Raw genomic sequence first — 6,444 nt, 5'->3', positions numbered from 1 at the left:
CTGTTCTGTAAACTTTTGTTTTCTGAGAAAAACCCCTGAGTCTGAGATCTTCGCCCTTTGAAGAATTCTTCTGAACGTTGCAGACTGTGCACCGGGGACACGCGTGAGATTTGGGTGAATTTTTCATTGGAAAACTACACAATCACTTAATTTCCATTTTCACAATAATGAGCGATGCAATCGTGGGGTAAATAATTTGCCCATTTGTGAGGGGAAATCGCTGGATGAAGAACCACCGAGGTAAGTTTGACTCTCACAGAAAGGAATGGTAGATATCAGCCCTCGCCTGGGACCTCCTAAGGTCCAAATCATGACAATCAGTGACAACCCTTGAGATACGTGCCCCTCAGCAACCTGGTTATCGAAGTCTTGACTGAAGTTTTAGTCTCAGTAAATAAGAAAGGGCTGGATTCTCCCAGCTGACTGATTTCTCCAATCTCTGGAAAGTACTCACTGGATATTTTAGATACTACTGATATCTGTGCATTATAAATATCCAATGCCAGAAAATTACCAGGCAGTTTCACGGCTACGTGGCAAATTCTCAGGTGATTAACTTTGGAAATAGTTTCAGAAATATCTTCATGTGGAGAACGTTGGATGACAAGTCCATAGAATTGGTCATTTTGACACCTATCTGCTCAACCTGGAACAGACTTCATCTCTTTAAGGATTATAATCTCAGAGTTCTGGAATAAAAAAATTGCCTTGACCCTCCCAGAATTTTTTTTCATTGAATGTTAAAAAATAGTCCATATTCTGCCAACCTAATGCAGTACAGAGATGAGAGAGATACATGCAACATCACTTTACTGCCAATGAAATTAGGTTCCTAGAAGCTGAAAACAAGACACTACGTAGAGACAAGTGTCATCTTTGGTATTCTTGCTTTTGGGATCTGGTTAAAAAATAGAGGAAAACATTCCCTTTGTGAATAACATTAGAGTTGTAATTTTATGGCTCTAACTTCAGTAGTGTTTTCTTCTGAAACATAGAGGATTGCTAATTTATAGTCAACAAATATTGATAGCTTAGCTATTTTTATCTTTATTTACTTCACAATGGTCTTGGTTTAGAAGCCAGTCTCCTCTTTATTGTTAAATACAGAAAAGAAATGCATTTTTTTCTGCTCATACCTATTTTTTTTTAAATCTTCCAAAGGTAAGTTACCTCTAAAACTCTGTGTGGACTGTCCTAGCAGATATCCAGAAGCTTGACAAGCAAACTCATCGCAGTTCTATACATAAAAGGATAGTCTTCATAACTTTCCAGGGAAGGTCAGGCTATTTATTTTAAAGTCCTCTTTTGCTTCACATTTCATAGGTAATGGCTGATAAATTGTAATAGTCTACTTTTCGGCATTACTGGTCTCCATCTATTAGATTTAAGTAACTATTTATTTGAGATGGCTAATATTATGTAGTTACTTTATACTGAAAAAAGTCGTTAAGGTAACACAAAATCAAATACAGATATAAAACTGCAGTTGACCCTTGAACAATGCAGGGGTTTGGGGTTCCGACCCTCCCCCAGTCAAAATCCCCATATAACTTTTGACTGCCCTGAAACTTAAGTTTTCCCTTAGTATCTGCAGGGGATCAGTTTCAGGACCCCTAAAGATAGCAAAGTCTGAATGAAGATGCTCAAGTTTCCTGTATTAAATGTGTAGATCAATGCATACAGTTGGCTCTCCACATCCACAGACTCCTAACAGCAGATCAAGAACAATACAGGTATTTATTGGGAAAAAACCCCATATAAGTGGACCTATGCAGTTTAAACATACACTGTTCAAGGGTCAACTGTACAGGGGGAAATTATTTGAGGCATAATTTACAGAGTTGCTGTGTAGTTCATTCACTGCAATGCTAAATTTGTATTTATTAATATTTACTGTTTCCTTTTTTATTAAACATAAAAAATAATTCATTCTTTGGCAATTAATAGTCCAGCATCTCCAATGCATTAAAAGGAAATGTCATGTAATACGGACTGGCAAAACAATCTATATATACTCAAATCAGGCTAGAGCCCATGGTGATGTCAGGTCAAGATTTTTGTTCAAGGAAACAGTTTGTACCAATAGACAAGGATGATTCTCCTTAAACTAAAAATGCCAAGATTCTTATGCAAGTGTCTCTTTCAAAGCCATTAGCTGCAGTTTGCAATAGGGGCAAGAATAAATGCCTACAAGAATTACCTTTACTTTGAAATCCTGCTTGCTTGAACGTTGTGAAATGTACAGAGGTGCCTTGGTTTTCGAATGTCTCCGTTGACGAACATTTCGGGTTATGAACGCCGTAAACCTGGGAGTAAATGCTTCGGTTTCCAACATGCCTCGGGAGTTGAACAGGCCATGGGCTTCCACTGAGGGCAAGATCCTGAGGCCCAACTGTCGGCTGGGAAACCTCAGTTTTCCAATGTTTCAGAACTTGAATGGTCTCCCAGAATGGATTACATTCTAAAACCAAGATACCACTGTATATCTTTATAGATTACAGAAAGAAGTATTTGTTTGTATTCTTAATAAGGCAAAAGTAAATAGTTTGAGTGTTACCACAGCCCAAATTTCGACCCTAAGCTGATAAAAGATGCTAGAGCACACCCCTCCCATGCTAGAATATTGCTTGTATAATTCCTGCAGGGCCTCAATGCTAGGTCACTGAAAAATCCCTTTTCCTTTTGCCATCTGATTGCGGAGTGTGCAGCCAGTTTCTAAGCTGAAGACCACGGGAGGGCTGAAGATTACTGTCTTTTGAAAAAGAGCTAGCAGTATGGATAGTGTCTCCACACTGCCATTATCTTTGATAAGGAAAAATAGTCCCATAAATCCTTTTGGCTACTTTTTCTATTAGTTCTTGTAATTTACATCTCATGGCTGTAAAGAGAATAAAATGACCCTATAGTCTAAAAAAGAGAGGCAACCCTAATTATGATATCCTTTGATATCCTATGATATCCTTTTGCAATGTGTTCTTATTTTCTTTTTAAATGGTTGATCTTTTTGTTTTGTGTTAAGTTCATGATGACTTGCTTTCATTTTCTTTGATATATTTGAAAATATTTTTCTGATCTATATATAAAATTTTTCATTTGTATGATATTTTAATATGTTGAATTTTATTGAAAATATAATTATAAAAGTGACTTCTAAAATAACTTCTCTGATTGGGCAGTATAGGAAAAGTCAAACGTAAAAAATTAAACCTACTGTAATGACATAATTCTTCATTGTATAATAGAGTCCCTCGTTATAATGAAATTATAAATATATATTTTATTTAGCTTGTAATATTGTAGCTTCTTTTTTTTTGTAGCTTCTAATTCTAATATATATGATTAGTTATTAAAGGAGATTAAGGAAAGGAAATTAAGGAAAGGTTAAGGAAATGAAATCATTGGTAAAGGGCACTCAAAAAGGAATTTCAGCTCTCATCAAGGTTTAAGAATTTAACTGATTTAAAATACCACAGTGGATATAATACATTGAAACCTGGAAACCATCGACAAATATAAAATATTAGCACTGCTTCAGTCATCTCTGGAGAAACTTCCGTTTCTTTCTAGATGGATGAGTAGCGTTGAAACTGAAAGGTGGAACCTTATGAATTGTGAGGACACCTATGAATCCAACATGGGAGACTTAATGTTTTTGCACAAAACCTAATGTGTTCTTCAGTATTTTTTCTCTGAAACATCTTAGATATTAAGTTTTTAATTCTTAAACTTGTGAGAGGTGCTAGATTTTGTAATTTCCTTTTTATTTCCTACTTTCCTCTCCTTTATGTTATCCCCAAATTCACCATAACTGCTTTAATTCAGAGAACCGATCATAACTAAATAATCATGTGCTTGGTTAAATGTAAAATTTCCAGTGATATACCAGTCATTATTTTCCTTTGTGATGTACATGATCATCAGTATATCTCTATTTGATCTTAATTAAGTTTTGCAGCCTGTGTAAAGAGCTGTTTTTAAAGATTTGGGTCTTGGGTTTCATTCACCTGGATAAAGTGTGTTAAATGCTGAATGTCAATGAATTAGAATATTTTGAATGATCATATTAATATAAAAGTAATCATGAAAAGCAAAAATAACATCAACAGAATACAAGTATGAATTTATTTCTAAATGCTAAGAAAGGGAACCTGTACCTTGGCTGGTGTGGCTCAGTTGGTTGAGCATCATGGGTAACAAACCCAGGTTGTGGGCACATACCTGGTTGGGGCGTGTTTGGGAGGCAACTAATCAATGTTCTCTCTCACATTGATGTCTGTCTGTCTGTCTCTCCCTCTCCCTCCCTCTCTCCAAAACATCAATTTAAAAATAAAGAAAGGGAATCTGTGATTGCTCAATTTTTAAACCAAAATAAAGTAAATAAATGAGAACTTTAAAACATGGTATGCATTATTACATTTACTAAATCATCCATTCCAGTTTTCTGGAAATATAGAGGATAAGAGGTACAGGTGTAATGACACCACGAGGAAACAGTCAGTCAAGTTCATAATGTAGGACATCCTGCAAGATAACTGACCGGAGTACTTCAAAACATCAAATATCATAAAGATGGGAGACTTTTCTAGAATAAACAGATGTAACACCCAATACAATAATGAAACTTGGTTAAAAAACAAATTTTCTAAGGCATTTCTTATAATAGGTAGTTAAGAAAGTAAGCACATTTGTAAAACAAATAAAAAACCCCACAATAACAACAACAAAGAAAAACACCTCAAGAGTGAATATGAATTCTTTTCAAGTTGAAGGAAATCAGGGAAGGATAATAGAAACATAATGAGATTTCATAGGAACTGGATTTTTTATAATATTCTGGAATTATTGTTAATTTTGTTAAGTGTGATAGTGGCATTACAATTGTGTGGGATAACACTCTTATACTTGGGAGATGCCTGATGAAATATTTAGAGGTGAAGTGTTGTGATGTCTTCAAGTTACTTCCCAATGGGTCAGCAAAAAAAGGTGTGTGTGGAATAAAATATATAGATAGAATAAATATTACAAAATATAACTTTTAAATGTTCAGTTAGGGTAGAATTATGTTGGTATAGTTCTTTTTAACTTTCCCATACAGTATATTTTAAACATTTCTTAACACAAATATTTAATTACTAGACTTTATTTTTTAGAACAGTTAGGTTTTACAGAGAACTGAGCAGATAGTACAGAGAGTTCCCATATACCCACTTTCTCCCACTCACAGTTCCCCCAGTATTAACATCTTGCATTAGTGTGGTACATTTATTATTACTGATGAATCAATATTGATCCATTATTATTAACTACAGCCTGCATTAGGGTTCACTCTTTGTGTTGTACATTCTGTGGGTTTTGACAAGTGTATAGTGTTATGTATCAATTATTACAGTATCAAAAAGCAAAGTTCCAGTGCCCCCCAAGTCCCCTGTTTTACCTCTTGTTCACCCCCCAAAACCAATAATCTTTTTAATATGCCTGTACTTGTTCCATTTTCAGAATGTCAGGTAGTTGCAATAATGTGTATGTAGCCTTTTCAGACTGGCTTCTTTCACTAAGCAATATGCATTCAAGTTTTCTCCATGGCTTTTTTGATTGATAACTCTTTTTATCACATATATATATTTTTAAAACACAAAATGACTAAACTGTAAAGACCCAACAATAAACTGCAACATATATAGCTTGTTTGGCACTTGAGTTAGCAAATTATCTTTAAATTTAAAAAGATAATTGGAAAATTTTCAATATTTACTGGGTATTTGATATTATGAAACTATTAACATTGCTAGATGCAATAATTGAAGTTATGTCAAAAAATGTTCTTATCTGTTAGAAAGGAAATTTAAAATATTGACACATTCACAAGAATTATTATTCAGATGTTAGGAGATCTTCTTGTGGATCAAATGCAACAAATTTCAGGAAAATGTGAAGTGGGAGAGTGCAGGAGAGAAATGTGAGTAAGAAGAATATTTCAGTGTCCATGAGAATGTTCTTATGTGAATTCTGTGTTTTTCTGGGCCTCTATACTGTTCCTTTGGCTTGCGTGTGAGGATGGTAACCTAACTACCACTGAGATGCACACTTACCCAAGCTCTGAATTAGAACTGGAAACTGACTAGTCAAAGCCTTCATTCATCCTAGGACTGAAGTTACTCCCCCCAGTTTACGAAGTTGATATTCTTCCCCAGTTTAAAAAGAACTGCTTGAATCTGTGAGGAAGCTGGAAGAGAAATTTGTCTGTTTGTCGTGTCGTGTGGATGTAATGAAAAAGCCCTTCGAAATGCAGATAAGACTTCGGTACACTGGGAGATACCACTTGAAAATATTCCATTTAGATTGCCATCAGTCTGAAAGAAAGGACTGGGATTTTCTTAATGTTTTTGGAGAAAATAAACACTCAGAAAAGACGCAGGGTGGCGCTGCAGCATTAGAAGTAGAAGG

The sequence above is a fragment of the Miniopterus schreibersii genome (assembly GCF_964146895.1).
Source record: "Miniopterus schreibersii genome assembly, chromosome: 4".
Taxonomy (NCBI): Eukaryota; Metazoa; Chordata; class Mammalia; order Chiroptera; family Miniopteridae; genus Miniopterus; species Miniopterus schreibersii.
The sequence above is the reverse complement of the archived record's forward strand: the minus strand, read 5'-3'. Positions refer to the sequence as shown.